The 21,043-nt window shown below is 50.2% G+C and overlaps 1 long non-coding RNA gene across 1 annotated transcript; it reads right to left on the minus strand.

The window, feature by feature from the left end:
- Positions 1-5,980: 5,980 nt before the first annotated feature.
- Positions 5,981-11,352, minus strand: LOC112449146 (uncharacterized). The gene is made up of 3 exons (XR_003037641.2): positions 10,575-11,352; positions 8,461-8,634; positions 5,981-6,376 (listed from the first exon to the last, which is right to left on the minus strand). It is a non-coding gene; the product is annotated as an uncharacterized lncRNA (long non-coding RNA).
- Positions 11,353-21,043: the final 9,691 nt, after the last annotated feature.

Below are 21,043 nucleotides of genomic sequence, written 5' to 3' on the forward strand. Positions count from 1 at the left end.
TTAGAATCACATTTACAAGTGTATAGATGTAATTCTATGGTTGTATTGGGAGGTGCCCATACTGAGTTCTGTGTTCGTGTCCCCATTGGGTTCCCTGAGTCACACACACTTCATTCAGAGAGATTGGGAAGGTGGTTTTTTTTTTCCTGAATTCTTCATCTCTGAGAAGTGGTCTTGCTGCTGTTTGCACGTGAAGTCTACTTGCATGGGCTGGGGCTTCTCAGCTCAGCACTGTGCACCCCAGAACGTGGGCCATGCATCCCTGTCCTCTGGGGCCACAGTGATGGAGCTGGGAGAGCATCAGCTTGACTTATTTATTGGTATTTTTACCAGTAACACCTAACTGTAGGATTATTTTCTCTATGCTTTAAATTTAATCACAAGTTCATGTTTTATCTCCCATCAGGGAGTGGGCTCATCTCCCATCAGGAGGTGGGATCATCTCCCCATCATGGGGTGGGGTCATCTCCCCATCATGGGTTGGGGTCATCTCCCATCAGAAGGTGGGCTCATCTCCCCTCAGGGGGTGGGGTCATCTACCCATCAGGAGGTGGGGTCATCTCCCCATCAGGGGGTGGGGTCATCTCCCATCAGAAGGTGGGGTCATCTCCCCATCAGGCAGTGGGGTCGTCTCCCATCAGAAGGTGGGATCATCTCCCCATCCTGGTGTGGGGTCATCTCCCATCAGAAAGTGGGCTCATCTCCCCATCAGGAGGTGGGGTCATCTCCCCATCAGAGGGTGGGGTCATCTCCCCATCAGGGGGTGGGGTCATCTCCCTATCAGGGGGTGGGGTCATCTCCCCATCAGGGGGTGGGGTCATCTCCCCATCAGGAGGTGGGGTCATCACCCCATGGTGGGGGTGGGGTCATCTCCCCATCAGGAGGTGGGGTCATCACCCCATTGGTAGATAGGGTCTATTTCCCCACCCTTGGATTCTTGACTGGCTTGTGACATCCCTTGACCAGTAAACTGTAGTGGATGTGACAAACTGCAGTGTCTGCCTTCGCCCTCCTGACATACCCTGAGACCCCTGGTAAGACAGTGGCCTAACCTGCATGAGTCACCATGTGGAGGAGAGCTGGGTGGCCCAGCCAACAGCCACTGCCAACCTCCAGATGAGATTGGTCCAGCCAGCCCTCCAGCTGGACACGGCTACGGAGGGAGCCTAGGCAAGGCCAGCCCTGCCCACCCAGACCACCCACGCAACGGAGGACAGCACCTCCTTGTCGGCCACTAAGTTTCGGGGGCGGGTTGTTATGTAGTGAAACTGAAGGGATGCTCAGTCGTCCTGATCCCGAGGAGGAGGGTGACCCAATAAGCCGATGGACTTGACCACCTGAGCTCCCAGAGGATGTTGGGAAGACCGCATTGCCGACGTCCTAAAGGCCTCTCTGCCCAAGCCAGGCTCACAGCTCTGCTGGAAGCACAGGTGGTTTGCGGGCACGTGTCTCGTGGGGTGACGCGGGCTGAGGTGAGACGCTGAGCCGGGTGGAGGTGAGGGAGCTCTGGGCGGGGCCTGGGGGCTCGAGGGGCAGCACCCCCAGCCCAGAGCGTCGTTCCCTCCAGGCTCAAGGCCCGGATGCCGGGCTTGCGGTCTGACTTGCTCTGCAGGCGGTGTGGGCGGAGGACGGGACGTGGAGGGTCTGTGGTCCCTGCTCCTTCCCACTGGCCCTGCGGCACAGGTTCAGGCAGGTCCCTGGAGAGACAGCAGGTTCTCCTCTCTCAGAAGGAATCCACGCCTTTAAAGCCAGTTAAGGAGCTGATGAGATCAGCAGAGGCTGGGAGGGACCTGACAGTTCCTTCCGTCCAGCAGACACTTAGGAACACGTGAGGCGGTGCTCACTCTGAGGCGGAGGACGGTTGTGGCCCTGCAGGAGCTAGAAGAACAGGTCAAAGGTTGGAGGTCATGGGAAATTACATGAACTTGAGACTCAGGGCTGAGGGAAAGCCAGGTTGAGGCTGCTGGGGGTGGAGGGGGGGGGCGTCTTTATGGCCAGAGAGGCTGACTTTCCTCAGCTACTGGCCAGGGAACCGAGGGCTGAAAACAAGCAGTCCTCTCTGTCCTGTGCGGCTGGGTCTGGCTGGAGCTGATGTGTCCCGGAGTGAGGTGGTTCTGGAATAAACCAGCACGCCTGGCCGTGTTTCGTCAGACGGGCACCGCTGTGTCCATGTCTGATGGCAGGATACCAGCTTATAGACTAGGACGAGGGCCCCGGGCATCAGGGAGCAGCACCCTCGGCTGAGTTCTGCCGGATGCGGGTGGAAATCCTTCAGGCAGGGCAGGACGGCCGACTTTGGAAAACTTCTCCCCTCCTGTGCAGAGGGTGCTGGCTGCGGTGGCCGTGGCCTTGCCGGGCGGGCGTGTGGCCTCTCCCCTGGCCACGAGCAGCTGGGCCTGGCTGCCCACTCTCTGCGTCTCAGGGGCTGGGCCTCTGTTGTTGGCTGGTTCCCGCCAGCCTGTTCCTCATTCCTCACTGTCTCCACCTCCCGGGGCTGCAGTGATAATGACCACTCAGGGGTCCCGGGCTGGAAGCTGCTCTCCCGCACCCTAGAGCCCGGAGTTCAGAACCCCGCTCAGCAGGGCCCTGCTCCCCCCGAGCCTGCAGGGAGGCTCCTTGCAGCTTCTGGTGCTGCGACAGTCTTCAGGGCCCTTGGCCCGACCCCTGCCTCTGCCTGCACGTGGTCCGTCTCTGTGCCTCGCCCCCTTCTCATCAGGGCACCAGTCACCCTGGGTGAGGAGCCCAGCCTGCTCCCGGGTGACCTCCTCTAACCTAGTCACGTCTTCAGTGACCCAGTTTCCAAATAAGGTCAGGCTCACCGGCGCTGGGAGGGAGGCTTGCCAAGCCCAGGCGCTGCTCCAGGGCTCTCCCCAGGCCTGCCGCCTGCCGCGGGACTCGGGCTGGGCCAGGGTGTGTGAGGAGGGGGAGGCAGATGATAAAGACGCTGCACACACTCGCCCTGTCCTGCTTCCTCCCGGTGCTCCCGGCGCACTAGTCACAGCCGTCACCAGCGCCCCTCCACACAGCTTCTGGTTCTGAACCTGCCGGCTCCTCTACTAACTCACGGCGAGTTCTCCTGCTGCAGACCACAGAGAGATACTGTGTCACTCAACTCAAATGTCCAGTGGAAGCAGTATTTTCTACTGAGATGAATCAACCCGTTTAGGCAGGGAGGACCTACCTGGGGAGAAAGGTCTGCATCCCACACAGTGACAGCTTGCCCCCGATTTGGAACAACAGTAGTTTAAGGCAGCTCAGTTACTCAACCAGAGAAACCCCTGGATGTTAGGATTAACACAGCAACAGTTTACTCCTGGTGGGGCAGCTCTGGAGCTTGGGGTCAAGGATCCAGGCCCACTCTGTCTTAGGCTCATTATGTTGCCCCTAAGGCTTGGGAAGGAAATGGCAACCCACTCCAGTGTTCTTGCCTGGAAAATCCCATGGACGGAGAAACCTGGTGGGCTGCAGTCCACGGGGTCGCACAGAGTTGGACACAACTGAAGTGACTTAGCAGCAGCAGCAGCAAGGCTTGGGATGGTCTCCATCCCAGCAAACTAGAAAGGAGACAGAGAGCTTGGAAGATGCGAGTCACTTTCCTTTGTGTTCTGCTGTACCTGCTGCTTGCAAGGCCCAGCAGGAGACACGGAGCTGGACGGGACAAATGGAGCCCTGCTTCATGGAGCGTCTGGTCTTCCTGGGTTTGCGTCACCACTCACCTATCAGCCAAAGTTCCATGAGTCAGTCCACTTCTTTTCAATTTGGTTTCCAGCTAGGATTTCTATACCCAGCCCAAATCTCAATCAAGACAGATGTTCGACTCTATATCCTTGCTTGGTGTCACCTGCATCTGACCGGCCCCTGCCCCTGTGTGGACTGTCCTCCCCTCCTGCAGTGGGTCACCACTCGGGTGACTCTGGTAAACAGGAAACTGGATTGTGGTGTGGTTCCTGCACAGTCATCTCCCAAAAGTTGTTACTCTGCCTTCTGGGAGGCTTTTCACTTGTTGGAATCCAGTGTCACTTATGAGCTTTTCATTTCCAACGCCATATACTTAATTTCAGTTTGGGGCTCTGAACGATCCCCTTTGTATAGCCTCTTGTCCTTATTTCTCTATCAGAATATCATCCCTTCTCTGTTTAAAGACATTAAAGTTCCTGCAAAGTTTGCTTCTTCTTGTATGGTCTTTGGTTTATGGAGATGAATGTTTTCCTACTCGCTCAATCATGTAACCTGTTTATTTCACGTTAGAGCCTCTGCTCACACGTATGTCTGATGACCCTTGGTCCTGGCTCATACTCAGGAGAAGGCCCTAAAGGCTCATCTGAAGCTGAAGGTGGGGGGCGGGTGGGGAATCGATGATTATGGGATTCAGTGAAGGGAGGGGACTATGCCTTTAAGTTGGGAAATGTTACTACTGGTATCTTTGGGTCTTTTTTCATCACCCAGTCAGGTGGCTCAACCTCCTGTCTGGACCATGGAAGGCCTGGCCGCTTGCATTCTGAGACCCTGGGTGGGAGGGCCCCGAGGGTGCAAATGTTTGCCTAGTTCCCTGACTTAAGCATGGCTCGCCTATCGTGACTAGGCTGAGGCTTCCTGCTTTGCTCACCCAGAGGATCTGGTCTTCCCCAGACTGCCCACTTCTACAAGAGACATTGAACCAGCCCACTTCTTTCAGCCCCACTGGGTTCACAGCTTTCAGAGGCCCCTGGGCAGTTCTGTAATGTCAGTCACTCTCAACGCCCCCACCGCGGGCCGAGCTGCAGCCTTCCCCAATCTCGCAGGCAGTTCCAAGCATTCGTCACCTCCCGGCTCCCGGGATGGTGTCGCTGCTCTTGCTGTCCCTCTCCTCCCTCCCCTGTGGGTTTGTACCTTTGGAGGAAACCCTGAACTGTGTCTTTGGTGGGGATTCGGAGCATGATTCAGGGGGAGGGAAGCGCAAGCTCACCCGCCTGGGCACAGTAACTCCCCCATCTCTGTCCAACCGCCTGCACGGCCGGCCACGCCCTGCTTGTTTGGCTCACTCCTCAACCTCAATCACACCGTCCAGGCTGCGTCTCCAACTGGACGAAATGGGGCCGGCAAGCACGGCATCTCGGGTCATCCACCTCCACCCTGCCACGGGGCCTGGCGCTCAGTCACGCACTGATTATCAAACGTTTCTAGAAGGGTGTTCTGCTCATAAATGCTCATAAATGAGCAAATGCATATGTATTTCACACATATGAGAGCGCAGAGAGATGCAGGACAGGGCTCCTGGCGTTGGGAGGCAGACCTCATCCTCGCAGGGTGTGGGTGAAGACCACGTGAGACAGCTAATTCAGATAGCCTTTGAATTAGTGTGTGACCCTGTTGTATGCTTCATATACACATCTGCATATTAAAAATGCATGCATGTGTGCATGCTCAGTCACTCAGTCGTGTCCAACTCTTTGTGACCCCATGGGCTGTAGCCCACCAGGCTCCCCTGTCCATGGGATTTCCCGGGCAAGAATACTGGAGTGAGTAGCTGTTTCCTTCTCCAGGGGGTCTTCCCAACGCAGGGATTGAATCCAGGTCTCCTGCATTTGCAGGCAGATTCTTTACCAACTGTGCCACCTGGGAAACCTCCATTAAAAATGTATAACAGTCAATATAATTTGTATAACAAATGATATTTTCTTTCAAAATATGTCCAAAAGCACACAGAGCTGATACGTGAAACCTTTGCCCCACTGTCGTGTTTATAAATGTGACATCATCCTATTAAATGTGAGGGACTTTTTCTGAATCTGAAATGTGTGTGTGTGTGAAATACATATGCGTTTGCTCATTAATTCATTGGCCATACCTTGCTGGAGATGGAAGCAATAGGGAGGTAAATTTGTCTATTTAAGGTTATTTCTCTATTTCTGAACTGCGAGCTACATGCAGGAGTCACCTCTGGTTCATGTCCCCGCCCTGCCCCCCAGTGCCCAGTAAGCAGTTTGCTCAGAGTGCACAGTATATGGAAACGACTTAATAAATATTTAATAAACGGATAGGTGGATGGGTAGATGAGTGGATGGGTGGACTGGGTGAATGATGTGCAAACGGACAGATAGTCTTTACTTTTTACTAGTGATCTCAAAGTATGGACAGTTTTACAAAAATTAAGTGACATGACATGCCAGAAAACACGTGGAAAACCCCAAAATTAAATGCATGAATTACTACTAATAAGATAAACGCATGACTGTTGGGCTTACATTGTTCATATTGTAGCTTTTCTCAAGAACATTGTGAAGTGCCCATAAGACCTTGGGACGACGGCTGCTGATTGGTGCCCATCTGGTTGCTGAAGCAGACAGACGGCCCAGGGACCCGTCTGTGCCATTGCTGGTTTCTCTTTCTTCTGGACCTAAGGACAGGAGATGAGGAAAGGGACAAATGCCCTTTGTATCTTAAAGTGCTGGAGTTAATCAAGAAGAAAGTGCTTCAGAAAGTCAGAATTTTATTGATTAAACATTTGTATCCTATTATTAATTTTATGTCTGATGTTTTTGGTGTAGTTTAGCTTCAAGATTCCTCTTTTAAAAAAAGTAAAAGAAGAAAAGAAATGGTGAGAAACCTTAGGCAATTTTGACTATTTAGCCTACGGGCTTGAATTAACCATATTTAGTGCTGGGGTGGGGGGTGTGTGGGGGGAAAAAAGGTGAAGGGCTTTCTTGATTTTCCTGTCCTCAAGATCTGGAACAGTCATTCTCAGTGGTTTTCACTTGCCAGGGGCAATTTGGCATTATTTGGAGAATTTTTTGATCGTCCCCACTGGGAGGGGAAGGGGGCCACCCTGGCATCTGGTGGGTAGGGACCAGGGACGCTGCTGAAGGCACAGGATGGCCCCATACAGCAAAGAGTGACCTGGCCCCAAATACCCACAGCGAGAAGCCCGGGTCTAGATGCAGTGGAAACAGCAAAAGACTTACAGGCCCGTGAATCCTGGAAAAGGAAGGAAGATTTTATGAGACGGTTGCACACAGAACACCTCTCTCTCAAAGACACCTGAAGACTTATATACCCTCCCTCCTCCAAGTCAATGAAAAAAAAAAAAAAAAACTGGTCTAGAATTTTTTGTTCAGTTTTTGTAATAATTGATTTATCTACTAAATTATCTACCTCATAAGGCAAAGTAGAAATGCCTTCCTGCTAGAATAAAATATTAAGTCCAAAAAAGCTAATTTGGGAAGGAAAAAGGAGGAACAACATTTCTAATAATCTCTTCTAAGGACAAGAGAAGCCAGATTGTTTGGCTTTGAGATCACATTTGTTTTAGTCTAGGATTTTTCTGAGTACACCTTCCGCTCTAGTTTAAGAAATCTGCCTTAACATCTAAGATACAGTCTCCTTCCAGAATCACTACAGTTCTCCATCCAAGAATTTGAGTGAAATCTTGGATCTTTGTTTAGGAGAAAAAAAATAACCAAAATTTACCAAAAATCTAAAATACTAAGTACGATGATGAGTAGTGGAGGAAAATCCTCAGTGGGGCCATTGGATGGAAAAAAGAAAAGGGTGTTGCTTTAATTGGCTTCTTAATGATTCTGTATTTCTCTCTTCTGGCCTTTTTTTTTTTTTTTGAGGGGGGGGAAAACCCCTTAAAACAGAAAGGTTAATCTAACTATACATTTTAAGCTTTTAAAGGCTCCATTACAGGACTTATTATGCTGAGAGAAACATACCTGGCACATTGCAGCTTCTAAATGTATCAGCAATGCATGTAATGATTCACTTAAAACACCATGGTCAGAATTCTTCCACGTTATTTCTATGTAAATTGGATGCTTCACAATTACTATAATATGTGTGAAATTCCACTTATTATTTCTTTTAACATAGAAACTTTTATCACTTAACTCACTGGACAGAATATTTGAGCCATTTGCAATCATTAGAGCATCTCTGTTTGGTCAAACCCTTGCGGATTATACTTTGCAAAAGACAGTGAATTATATTCATTGCAAGAAAACAGCAATTTTAAATATATAAGGGGCAGCAGGAAACTTTGCATTTCAGTGAAAATTCAGTATTATATCTTACTACTTTTTACAGCAGGGTAAGCTTTTATCTCTGAGCAATTTATAAAGCCCAGCACGGACCAGGCCTGTGGCTCTCAGCATAGATCAGCCTAATAGGCAAACAGGGACCCGGGTCAGGGTGGAAGCCGAACCCGACGGGCGCCAGGGCCGCCGCTTTTCCCTCTGGGCGCCTTCCCGCGTGAGCCGGTGGAGGTCCCGCCCGCCGCCTTCTCCCCGCTGCCTTCGTGGCTGCCTGTGCCGTGCCATCCCCTCCAGTTGCCCCAGCCCGTCTTCTTCCTGGACACCTGAGTGCCCCCGTGAACTCTGGGCACCAGCTCGCTGGTAACGGGCCCTTCTGGGAAGAACACTGGAGTTTTTCAAACAGATTTGGAGAAGAAACGCAAAATCAGAAAAAGAGGGGCATTATTACCTATCGAGCTGCTGTCTTTTTGGGTCGAGGGACTCTGCTTGGCAATCTGGCGCTTGAAACAAGTGTTCTAGTCGTGGCTTGGCGTGTTTGGAGGAGCTGTTTCTGCCTCAGTCATTTGGGATGCTTTCCAGGGAGGAGAAACAGCAGCAAAGTGGAGATTTGCATGCATGCCACCTGAATTTTAAGACAAAGTGTATGTAGGTTTGTTTTTAGTAAATAGAGGAGAAAATTAAAATCAGAACTTGATTAATAGCTAATTATGTAAACATCTAAATTATTGGGTGAGGTTTTTTTTTTCTTAAATTGTGCCATTTTAAAATGAGGCAATTTTTCAGTGACATGACATAATATTGATTTCCCAAGTTTTATTCTCCAAAAATTAACTAACAAAGACAAGTTGAGAACATCTGATAAAAGCTCTTATATATGGAATAAAAATTAAGTGATTTTTACTTAGACTGTTTTTTCAGCTATATCCCTTAAAGGAAAGATAGTTATACTCTCCCAGAAAATTGAAACCGCAATTGTCATTTTTCTATTAACATAATGTTACTTCACATCTTGATTGTAATCTTTTTAGGTGCCCATAGGAAATTTGAAATGCACCATGTAACAGACCCGTGTTTGTGTGTGTGTGTGTGTGTGTGTGTGTGTATGAATGAGCGGTGAGTTATGCTTTGGTTTCATCTGAAAGTTACCTTGCATAGATTTAATATTGGAACTATATTATTAATAGTTGAACATATAATGAGCTTAGTCTTTAACTAAGACTAAAGAAAGAATGGTTTTGGTGTTTAAATAAAAGACAGAGACTGAAATTCAAGTTCATTCCAGGTTCAAATGAAGAGTTAAAAAAAAAATGCAGGCAGTTCAACCAGGCAGGCTGTACCTCTGCGCTCGGGAAGCAAATTGTTGTCAAATCAGTCAGTTTTCCTAGGTCAGCACCAGCCGGCCCAGCCGCATGGATGGGCACACCAGGTCCTGGACAGGCTGGTCATGTAGCCTCATGGAGGAAGAAGACACACACACACACACGTACAGCATAATCTGGGCGTATCCTGCAAATGACTGAAAGAAACAGCAGCTACCAAGTGCAGGATAAAGGCTCCTCAATTTGGGGCAGATTAAATAAAACGTATAAAGATCACATATCCATTCTCACTTCTCTCTCTGGTAGAAATGCATGCATTCCAGACGCCAAGATGGTGCATAGACTTCTGAAAAAGGTGTCGACACCCTGAAAGAATTAAGGACAGAAACCTGGAAGATGGGCACTACCCTGTTTGGGTTGAATTATCAAGAACAAACTATTTTATACATTTTAAATGGTTTGTCTATTCATAGCTAAAGCAGAAGAAAAGCCAGTATGTTTTTATTCCTTTTTTTTTTTTTAGCCTGCATATTTTCAAAGCCCTCCTATAGTTAACATTATAATATAGTTAGTTGCTACAAATAATCGGGGTGATTATAGGAAAACTGTCAGTGTTGGCTCAAGGTCTGAAAAGGCTGCAGCAAATGGCTTTTCTCTTTGCCATGGAGACTGGGCTCTGTTTTTACCGTTACTCTGGAAACCGGAGCCTTGCTGTTGTTAGTCCTTTTCAGTTACTTGAGCTATTAAACCCTCCGGTTGAGACAAAAGGAGGGAGGTATGCAGACACTTCCTCGGAAAGAAAACCTTGGGCCCGCGAGGGGCAGTGCCCAGGCCGGGGACAGGCGGTGAGTGTGCCGCCGCGTCTTTACCGAGGAGGGGCCTGATGAATGCACCCTTGCCAGGGGACGCCACCTCTGAACATTCGGGTTTGTCATCAGATGTCTGCAGCACGCCCCCCACCCCGCACCCTGCTCCTTCCCCAAAGATGGATCCTGCCCCGCCTTGGGGACCGGAACTTACCGCCTCGAGCATCCAGGCTCCTCTGGGCGGGGGCACACGTTTTCGCGTGGACAGGGGTTAGTGGACTCGGGACCTAGCAGTTCAGAATCTCTGAGCACAATGGGGCTTCTTTTTCATGCAAATGTACGTTTGGAGACCGGATGCATTTTTTGTTTTTGTTAAGAAATTGGACCCCACAATCAGTCATATTTCTCTCCATCCTACTAATAGATCAAGTACTAACCTAAGAAGACGCAGCACCCTGTGTTAGCAAATATTTCACAGAGCAAGGAGGCGATCTGGAATCTTGAGTTAAATTACTGGCCAGCTCTTCGTTATGGGTCCCTTCGTTTTTTCTTTTCCTTCTCTCTTTTTTTTTTTTTTCCTCCAGCTAGGAATGCTTTCTCACCTTCCATAAGAGTTTATTGTTGCCAGCTTTTACCTTCTCCTCACTTTTTGGTGAAAGTGCTCTCACCAAGAAGGAATCCTCCGCAGAAGCAGCACCAACCTAAGGAGACGTCACATAACACGCTGCTGGACAGGACGGAGCTCGATTCCAGCCTGAACGTGGCCACACTGCGTGGCACTGAACGCTGCCGGCCCCGTGGGGAGAAACTGCACGCAGTGGGCCGACTATTCCGTTGTTTTCCGTTTGAGCCGTTTGGACCACGCGGCAAACCACCCCAAATCCCCTGTGCTGTTTCTCTCCATCTGCACATTACTAAGGGTCCCGTCCTGGCAGCAGAGTTAAAACTGAAACACTTGCTTTTAAAAGTAGCAACCAAATTAATAACAATGGATATTTGTTAACAAGAAGCAGCATTAAGAAGGAAAAAAAGAAACACTTTCTTTTTCCCTCTACCCCCTGACTGCTGTTCAGTGGCTTTATGTATTTTGCATCCAAATGCCTGCAGGCGGGGTTTGCCTGCCCACCCTCCCCGGTACGTGATGTCTGTCCTCTTAGACCCAGGAGGGGGTGAGGACCTTCTGAGCACACGCGCGCGCGCGCGCACACACACACACACACACACACACACACACGGAAGCCCTTCTGCACTCTCTGTTCTGGCAAATCAAAAACAGCAACAACACAAAGAAAGTTCGCACCCAAGGGAGTGCGGCAGAGTCGTCCTGGGGCCCCCACCCAGGCCAGTGATTCTCACGGTCAGCATGGCTTCTGTCCGACTGCACCCTGACATGGCTAGGATTTTCAGTCATCTGAAACTCAGGATTCAAGTGGCACCAACAACACGCCACGGAAGGCAATATCCTTAATGATCCTGCCATATTTTCAATCTAAGTCACACTGATTTCTCACCGAACAAAAATTACATGCAAACGGATAGAGGCTTCCCAGTCAAGATTCAACTTCTATTTAAAGAGAATTCCGAGCCCAAAGATATACGGTGGGTAATTTACTAATGATCGTGAAATTAGCTTTGGTTTTGAAAAAACACAAGTATCAGGGGTTCCTGGAGCCCCACCCCACCGATCGACACTGTCCTTTATCCTCTGGATGACATCATTCTTCCCTCATTCATTCAGTTTTCCAGGGATGTGCATCTAGCGCCTACTGTGTGCTCAGACCCACTCCTGCTGTCAGGAAGAGTGTCCGGAGCAAAGGCCAGCACGTCCCTTGGGATCGCCTCTCTAAGGTGCTGTGTGGTAACCAAGAGGCCTCCTCCACCCATCCTAAAGGGAGAGGCGGGGTGTGATTCACACACCACTCACAATAATGGAGTGGAGAGGATTCCGACCCGGGGAAGACTGGGCTCGTTCCATATTCCTTTTCTCTTCCAGCTGTCTCTGACCAATCAGGATAGGAAAATCCGGAGAATGGTGAGGGCTGCCTCTTTTCAGCCACTCGCTACGCTGTAATATTTGGGTAGCTCAGTTTCTTTTCCTGATGTCTCTGCTTTATTTAGTGTGGACTAGTGGCTGAAGGGTAACTTTGGACTGATGGCTCATTCTGCACATTTTCACCTTGGTATTTCACCAGACACCAGCCTTCTGGATACCCCCTTTGTTTTGCACTTGTTATTAAAATTGTAATTGGATTTTGGTTGACTATTAGTAAATTAGTATTTTCTGTAACTTTGTCAAAGTGCATTGTTTTCCTAAGTGAATTTGGGTGGCTGCTTCGGAGATGCATATAAATTCTTAATTTGAATTTTCTGTTATTGTTCGAAAATGGTTCTGCAGTATGTATGTCCTTTGTGTCATGTCAGACATAACTCTAGGGCTTTCTATATTAAAGGTTGCCGTCTTTTATAAATTGCTGTTTAAAACTGAGTTATTGCTCCTTTGAAACTAGAGTTTTCCAAACAGTAGCTTGTCGTTTATCAGCGTGAATGCCAGATTCACGCTAGAATTTTCAGTCAAATCCTGAGCTCGTTTAAGAGCGATTGCATGGGTTTATACACGCTCAGGAATACCGAGACTTCTGTGGTTTTCCTTGCGAGCCAAATTCTATTCAGATCTCACTGGCTCTTTCCTTGATCACTTCAGCTAAAAGTGAGCTTTTTCTACTTGATTCATAGCACTCATTGCTGTAAAGCTAATTTGACAGTCAAGACAATTGAGTCCTGTACTATTTTTTACTACAGTAGTACCACGATATTCTCCGAATCTCACTGTAATTTCATTTTCTGCTAGTTTATGTCTCATCCCACCCGGTACACCATTAACTCCTCGAGGGCAAGGGTTATATTTTTAAATGCCTGTGGCATCCTTCCACTCCTAGCCAGGTGCCCCATTCCCAGTTCCTGACATCCTGCCCTGCTCAAAGTGTTGCCTGTGGCTTGAATTGAATCATCACTAGCTGCCAGCATGCTTGTCTGAATGGAAACCATTTCTGATTTGTGGGGACGAGGGGTTGGGATTCCAGCCCAACCCTTTCTCCATGGAAGTATCAGAGCAAGTCACTTGGACCAGGGTCTTGTTCCCTATGAACCTGAGGTGGTGATTCTCTTCTGTGTGGTCTGAGCACAGGAGGTGACTAACGAAGAGCCTGGTAGATGGGCAGGCTCGCTAGCGCCAGTGAGAAGGGACAGGGAAACACAGTGGCCCCAAGACCTTGGGATGGAGGGAGGCAGGAAGGCCAGTGGGCCAGGGGGGATGCCGTGGGCTGGGGGGGCCAAGGCGCGGGCGTCCCTTTGGGGGTCTTACCTGCCTCTGTCCCCTTTATCCGTCCCATCCTGCTTTGCTAACACTGGCATGGAGGGGACTGTCCTACGTCAGTTGACCTGCTCTTCACACCACTCCGCTATATCACTGTACTTGTACCATGGGGACACGCATAGCGAGGGGAACCGGGCACCCAGTGGGAAGGTTCTGACTTGGAAGAAGCCAAGAGATGGCAGATTTTGAAGATCTTTGATTTCAGTTGCCTCTTAAATAATATTATGCTCTTTGTGACGATAAGGCTTTTCAGAAAATATGGACACGGTTTATGGAGGTTTTCTTTTTACTCATATTTTTAATAGAGTCTTGTATTTTCTCCTCACTTTGTTATTGGTGCAGAATATATAAAAATATACAGCAGTAAATGAAGAGATGCAGGGTGAGTCTGTATTTTTATGCAAAGGATCTTGTATGCCAGGACAGACAATAAACAAGCCTTTCCTTCTCTCTGCTCTGTTCTTTGAATTGCTTCAGGACCAGAAGCTGTGCCCATTCACAGGTGGCGAATCTAGTGGTTGATCCATTTGTCTGTGGGAAGCTTAGTTGGTGGGGAGGCTTTCTTTGGGGGGGGTGCTTGGAGGATTTTGTAAATACTTTGTTTCTGTGTTCCTTATTTATTTGTGGCCAGTACACAGTTCTTTAAGGGCCTCTTCTAGGTCAGAAATAGTAGGAAACACTGATAAGACATCGAGCTAAGTTCCAAAAGACAACTCCTGAGTGAAATGTTACCCGTGCACGCTGAGGTGTGTGGAATAATACTTTCCCCATCTCTCCAGTGGTCTGAACACCTGTAGTGAGTTTCTATTGACACAGGAAGTCTAGACCTCCTCCCCAAACGTTTCCTGGGTCTCTTTGACGTTTCCCGTCACTGAATGCCTCTGGACTTCTCTCTCCTAAGTTTTGATGTTACACTTCGTCAAACATGCCCGGGTGCATGTGCATACACACACGGAAAAGGAGGAAGAAAATGCAGAAAAGGGAGGCTCAGGCATTCTGCACCTAGCAGGAGCCTGCCGACTGGTGGAAGACGAATCTCTCGGGACAGCATTTGCGGTCCTGGAGTTAAGGTGGGGGCCGAGTCTGCACGGGGGTGTGGGGGCCTGGCCCCCTCGCGCAGAAGGTGAGCGCAGCCGTGGGCGTGGGTGCAGGGAGACACAGCTGCTTCGGGAGTCCGGGTGCTCGAGATCCGGCCGCTCCAAGATTCCTCCCCGCGATGGAAAAATAAGGAGAGATGAAGAGGCTAGGTGTGGTCTCAACAAAGCCCGGGTGATGGAGATGTTTCAATTATAGCTATTTCAGGGAGCGGGCAGTCGCCGCGCTCTGCACGAGGCTTCCCAAAGGACAGAGGGTCTCCCTGTGTTTATGCTTTTTATTACTATATAGGATTAGATCTGTTGCGCACACAGAAGAGGAAGTCATTTTATTTTACACAAATCAGCTACTTAAAGTAAATTGAGATATATAGAATTTACCAATGAAATGAGTGATTTGATGTGAATACAAGAGGTGGTGTGTGGTCAATGGACACTGACAGCCAAATGCGGAAAATTGACAGGGCGCTGTAATCACTCCCAACATCCACTGAAGTTATTGATCCAGAACCTCTATAATCCCCTTCACATAACACAGGCAATTTCATATAATACCTGTAATAACGGTGCATTCAAGCTCAAGTAGCCATCTGAGGCATTGTATCTAATGGCGGAGCGGCCTCCGTGGAGTAAGTGCGGCAGAAAACGCCAGCGGCTCCTGCCTTTCCCAGGTAACAGCCTCCGGCGAGAGCACGTTCAGAAGAAGATAAACAGTTTCTGATGCCCAAGAACGCGAGCTATTAATTGCCGGCTTGCTAAATACGCTGTAAACGCGGGAGCGCGGTGGGGCCAGCGTGGAGCGAGTGAGGCTGGGTCCCGGGGCTGATGGACTTCGCGGGCCAGCCGCGCGCCCTGTCTGATGCTAATTACACGCGGGGAGAGGCAGCTGACAGCGTTTAGCTGCCGGGTCGTTACACCCTTCCCAGGTGTTTTCCCATGAAACGTTCCTCCCGTTTTACAAGCTCCTTCCCCACTGATGGATTATTCTGCAGCCTTATCAAAGCCTTGCCAGCTCCTCATTAATATATAGCGCGCTCGGCGCTGTCCTATGTATCATTGTCTTCCTCTTGGGGAGGGTTAATCTGTCAGGCATTATCAGCCCGTCGGCAGAAGGTAGGCAATCAGACCTGACGGCGGAGAATCATGGGAGATCAGCGGGGTTAAATGAGGCTGACAGTTGCGATAATGATGATTATACTATAAATTAAGATATGATGATAAAGGAGAATAAAAGACACAATCTGAAGCAATATTTGGTTTAACATGTCTCTCTTTTTCGTTACTGTTACACGGCCATAACATTTATCACACCGAACAAGAATGGACGTTTAACTACCATGATAAAACGGGACAGCATCAGATTGAAAACCCAACAAGTTGTGATTACAGTCTCAGGCACTTTCCCACTGGTTGAGGGGAGGGAAAAAAGGGAGATAGAGCATATGTTATAATCATTCATGCATTATTCTGCAGAATGAAAAGAAAATAGATCTATTTTAGAAATGTCTTTCAGCCTTCGATGGAAAACCAAAGGAAATGGCTAACATATTCTGCCGCTTCCCGGATCATTTTTATCAATGAAACAATAGGAACTTAAGCGATGGCCCTCCCATCAGCCTTCTCCCCCAAATGCATGTTTATTAGGTGCCGATTCAGAGGCCGTGCGAGGGAGGTCTGGGAACGACTCACTCCCGGCTGAATTCTGGAATAAAGCAGCTCGGATCAGCCAAAGAGGTCCCGAGTGTGGCTTTTCAGAGGAGGCGTTCGCAGGCTGCCGTGAAACAAAAGTGACTCACAGTTTGCTCAAAAATTAAGAAGCAGGACGTCTGATGTGGAGGGCCGGTTATTAAGCCGCCTTTACTGACGCATTTCTTTGGGGACAGAGGCTCTAATTCGAAACCTAAGAGAAATCTTGCCATCTCCATGGGAAAGATTGCTTAAAGGAGGCGCTGTGTCTCTCCACACACCCGCACGATGACCGCCATGGTGTCTGACCTGTGAGCTTCCCACGCACGTGAGCAGCCGCCACCATCACCCCGCGTCTGTGTTCCACGCCACCCACACAGCCCCGCAGTCTCGCCCATCTCTGCACATGGGCAGGCCGGCAGGTAACATGAGATGCCAGCTCCACAGTGCAGTCTGCATCCACAGAAGGAAAACGGGCGTTCTGCTCTTGTCTTCCTAGTAGAATCAGCGATGGAGGAAAAAGAAATCCCTGGATCCTCCTTGCTCACTGTGACAGTTTCTCTTTCAGCTGAGAAATAAAAAAACGTATAGTTGAAAAAAAATCCCACTCTGCTCTTTTCTCGTGTTTACATTTCAGGAGCTGGGAAGTTCAGGGAGGAAAAGTTTAACGCTTCAGCTGTATCTGGTGTTGATTGAGCACAAGGCTTTCAGGCTGTGATTTTTTTTTTCTTGCAACAAATATTTGTCCCTTTAAACCAGGGTTTGCAGAGCTCAGTTCCTTGGACATTCGTAACGAGTAGCTCTAGCTGAGGGCAGACTGTCCTGTACATTGCAGGATGCCAGCTTCTGCCGCCCACCAACAGCAGCCCCCACCCCCCGTGTGACAACCCACCTTGTCCCCAGACATTGCCAAGTGTCCCTCAGGGGTGAAGTCACCCCCAGTTGAGAACAGTTGATTTAAATCCGTACAGTTAGCACAGCACTGACCTGAAACCAACACCTCTAGCTCCGAGAAGCCTTCCCCAGGATTTTGGCATTTCCTCCTGTGCCTGGTGGTTCAGAGGAGATGAGTGGAGGTATTTTTGTAGCATGCAGTCCACATGTTGGAACAACCGCTTCAGGATGTGGGTGCAAGCTGACCTCTGGTCAGTTAACTTTTAAACTGCACACATATTAACTGACTTCTAGAGTGTACACTCCCTGGAGGAGGAAATGACAACCCACTCCAGTGTTCTTGCCTGGAGAATCCCATGGACAGAGGAGTCTAGCGGGCTGCAGTCCATGGGGTCACACGTAGTGGGATACGACTGAAGCAACTCAGAACACACACAGTGTCTACGCTCAACTTCAGTCGAGTGGAAATCACATGCGTCCTCCATCGAGATGCAAAAGGAAATCACGAGGCTGAGTCTATAATCCCGTTGGTCTGTTTTGGAAAAGCTCAGCTGAGCTCCACGCTCTGGCGTTGGTGTTTACCCCAGAAGGGACTGAAGAGGCAGTGCCCAGGATGCCAGGAAGGACACTGGCGTGGTTTGAAACAAGGGGTGTTTGCGGTGGTGCTGGTGGTAAAGAACCCGCCTGCCGACGCAGGAGACGCAGGAGATGTGGGTCCAGCCCCTGGGTGGGGAGGTTGCCCTGGAGAGGCAAATGGCAGCCCACTCCAGTGCTCTTGCTGGAGAATCCCCCAGACAGAGGAGCCTGGCGGCTCCGGTGCGTGGGGTCGCAGAGTCAGACACGGCTGAGTGAGCACACACGCAGTGTGGGCCTTGGTTGTGACACGCGGCCCGCGTAGAGTGTAAGCCTCACAGGGCGTGTGTACTGAGCTGTCACCGCAGCGACACATTCCATACGCAGACAAGCCCAGGTCATTTCACGGCTGTGCCTGGGATGCTGTTACTGCTTCAGAGTTGAAGCTCACTGTCTCCATGAGGATGGGGACGTGCTGGCCATTCCCCCCGGGGGTCAGTCCTGCATGACCCCCTCAGTGCACAGGCCGAGCAGCGGCTTCGGGCTCCAGGAGCGTGGGTTCTGCCCACCTGGGGGCATTTTGGGGTGCTGGGGCACGGCCCCCGCATCTGAAGGCAGCCCTCCTCAGCCTCTGCCCCAATCTGGCAGCCCTGGGCCCACCTGTCCGTGGGCCTCGACTTACGGACCTTCCTGCGCAGGGCCTCAGAGGATGAAAGCCCAGACCGCCCCTGGTTTCTGGCAGAAGGACTCCCAGATGCGCCTGCGGGCTCGGACCCTCTGAGACCAGGGCGCGCGTGCCCTTCACCGCCTGCCCGTCAGTTCTGGCTCTGGCGCGTGAATCGCAGCTGGAAATACCTTGCTCTTTCGTCCGCTTTATTAACTTTGTTCTGCTGGCTGGAGCCGAGCCCTGCATTAGGCCTCGGATAATCACAGCTGCCCGGAGCTCCAGGAGCGGGAACGAGAGGCTTTCTTCCAGGGCCACGATCCCGCTGAAATGATTCGCACCCCTGGGCTGATTGTCCCCGACGGAAAATGAGAAGCCGGGACATTCAATGCAAAGTAATGCGTTCCGTACAATTACTGGATTAATAATTTTATTCCATTACCGTGCGGGGAGCGGGGACACGGGCCCGCAGGTCTGCAATTCTAGTGTATTTCTAAGCGTCCTGTTAAGAGAGTGAGCAAGGGTCAGGAAACTTAATTATGCTATAACTAGATAGAAATTGCCAACTGATAAAAAGAAACATCCAGACAGATTCGGCAGGAAATTACAGCTTTAATAATATAGCATAATGCCTACTTGTATACAATTATCGGAGAGACCCTGAATGGTTCAGAATAACAGGCTTGAGTTTCCAGGAACGACAAAAAGAAATCCCACTGAAAATGACATTTTGCATCTTGCTGTAAATATTTTTTTCCCCCCAAAATAAATAGCATCATTATTCAGTGATCAAAAATCTCATCCTCAGGCCAGACCTGATGTGACGACCACGTTGACATTTTGAAATGATGAGAGGGTTGGGTTGTGAGGGAGAGTCATTTACATTTTCAAATTAGGTTTCTGGTGTTATACGTTAAATTAAAAAAATTGTCTACCCCACTCAGTCTTTGAGAAAGAAAGAAAGAAAAAAAAAAAAAACTGGTGGGTAGGGGTGTCCTGGTTGCGTGTAGCTGGGCGCGTGTGTTCCCGCTGAAGTGGGAGGGCCGGGCACCCTTCTCAGAAGCCGCGGAGGAGGGCCGTGGATGAGGACCAAGATCAATAACCACGTCCTCAGAAACCGCGGAGGAAAAACTTTCCAGAGAGCACGCGGAGGGAGGCCTGGGAGGAAGCCGTCAGGCTCCGAGACGTGTGGTCGCACAGCCGCGCCCTCCACACGGCTCAGACCCACTGCCTTTGGCGCCGAGTTCTCCCCCCGACCACCCCGCTTCCGTGGGGGGCAAAGTCATTTCTCGCGCTTGCCCAAGGGAGCCCCGTGCTTCATTTTGTATTCCGAGGACGCAGATTAATCAGCCAGCTCCCTACCCAGAGATGGCCATCCTGCCCAGAAATCTGCATATCTGCATATTACCGTTCTTCCCCGAATTTAATTTCCTACAGGAGCTGATATTAATCACCCTGTTTAAACAGAGGGGATTTGGGGTCTATACAAATATGACTTTTTTTTTTTTTTCCCGTGGAACTCACAGAATATTTTGCTTTCTTTCTGTTTTTCTTTTTCAATTTAAAGGGACAATAGCCTTACTGGCTTAATCCTAAATAGTTGCTGCTGTTGTTTATTTATTTTATTTCTACTTGTCTGCTGGTGATTGGGGCGGTCACCGTGGGCCGGATTCGACTTTTCCGACTCTGGAAGCGAGTCCAGGAGACGCAGAAATTGAGCGGCATCTTGTCCTCCGCGGGCGACCCACGTGTCCGTGTGAGGTCCCTCCACCTCTCGGGTGACGGCTGCGCAGGGAACCTCACCGCATCGGCTTTCGGAGCCTCAGCTAGAAGCGCCTGGCGTCTGTTACACTGGCTTCCGGCAACGCAGCGGCGGCCCGGGCAGAAGAGAAGACGGGTGGTCTCTGGGCTCGGTGGGGACGCAGTGTGCCTGGCCTCGCCCGCTGGAACCAGAGACCCGCATCCAGCGGAGTGGATGCGCGCCTGCCGTGACCCGGGAGCCGCCTGCAGGTCCCGGGGTGGTCTCACCCGGCCTCTGGTGGCCACAGGGGCTGATTGGGGCGGGGGGTGGGGAGCTTTCCCCTCGGCGCCTCGCACTAAGTCCCCGAGGATGGTGAGAGCCGGAGTGAGGAGCGGAGAAAAGCGGGGAAAGATGCGGTTTCAGGGCCTCTCTCGAAAGCCAGGTGCCCCCGCCGCCCTGGGGTGTCCTGGAGCGGATGTCCCGAAGGGCAGCAAGGCCGTGGGGCCCAGGGATCCGCTGTCCCACCAGGTCCAGCCCCCCTGACGGCCTCACTTGGAGCATCTTTGGGGCTGTGCTCAGATGCGGGTGGGGCCAGGCCCCTCAGAAATGAGAGGGCATTTCCTGGGGCGGTGGGCCTTCCTGATTGCAGCCAGGTCCAACGGGCACCTGAAAAGCAGGCTTCTGGGACTCCAAGTGGACACTCATGGGTGACCTCACTTGCTACTTATAAGCAAAAACAAAGACGAGGTGTTTAGTATTTGTTTTCTTGGTTGAAATAAATGAGTGACTTCTCACGCTCAGGCTCAGTGTTTCCTCAGATCCGTTTATGCCCCGCACATGAAACCAGGAGCAGCTTTGGGAGCACAGGGCGAGGGGTGGGC

Source organism: Bos taurus, chromosome 12 (assembly GCF_002263795.3).
Source record: "Bos taurus isolate L1 Dominette 01449 registration number 42190680 breed Hereford chromosome 12, ARS-UCD2.0, whole genome shotgun sequence".
Taxonomy (NCBI): domain Eukaryota; kingdom Metazoa; phylum Chordata; class Mammalia; order Artiodactyla; family Bovidae; genus Bos; species Bos taurus.